The sequence below is a fragment of the Dictyostelium purpureum genome, assembly GCF_000190715.1.
Source record: "Dictyostelium purpureum unplaced genomic scaffold DICPUscaffold_601, whole genome shotgun sequence".
Taxonomy (NCBI): Eukaryota; Evosea; class Eumycetozoa; order Dictyosteliales; family Dictyosteliaceae; genus Dictyostelium; species Dictyostelium purpureum.
The window spans coordinates 1-724 of NW_003519935.1; positions in this window are offsets into that span (position 1 = coordinate 1).

Sequence of the window (724 nt, forward strand, 5' to 3'; positions counted from 1 at the left end):
TGATAAAATAAACAATTTACAGTATTTCGCAAAAGTTTTGACCCCCTTTTTTAAAAATTTTTTTTTTTTATTTATCTTCAATAATTTTAATTTCAATAATTCAAAAAAATATAAAATAAATTTCAAAACATCTTAACTATATTTATTTATAAAAAAAAAATAAAATAAAATTTTTTTTTTTTAAAATTTTTTTTTTTTTTTTTTTTTACATATAAAAAAAATGGGTTCATTATTTTCAAAAATATATAATTTTATTTTTTAAAAAAAATTTTTTTTTTTATGATTTTTTTTTAATATTTTGTTAATCCACCTTAATTCTTATTTGTTTGTTGTATTTTTCTTGGGATTGATTGATAAAAACTATCAAATATATCTTGTTTAATATTTTTCAAAATTCTACCAATTAATAAATTGAAATTATGACGTGGATACCTGATAGAAATCAAATTTATACGTCGTTTTACCATTGACCATATATTCTCCATAATATTAAGAACTGGTGCACAGAGTGGAACAAATATCACCCTAATGTTCATTTTTTCGTAAAAACCGGTCAATAATTGGGTCATATGAATAGAGCAATTCTCTTGTAAAAAAAACGTATCACCAGATAAAATTGATTTCTCTTGTAAAGTTCTTCTATAACTCTGTATTGTTATTTCTAAATATTTTTCAGGATTTGTGTTAAACCTGACAATACATATACGACCTGCACCATGAGCTG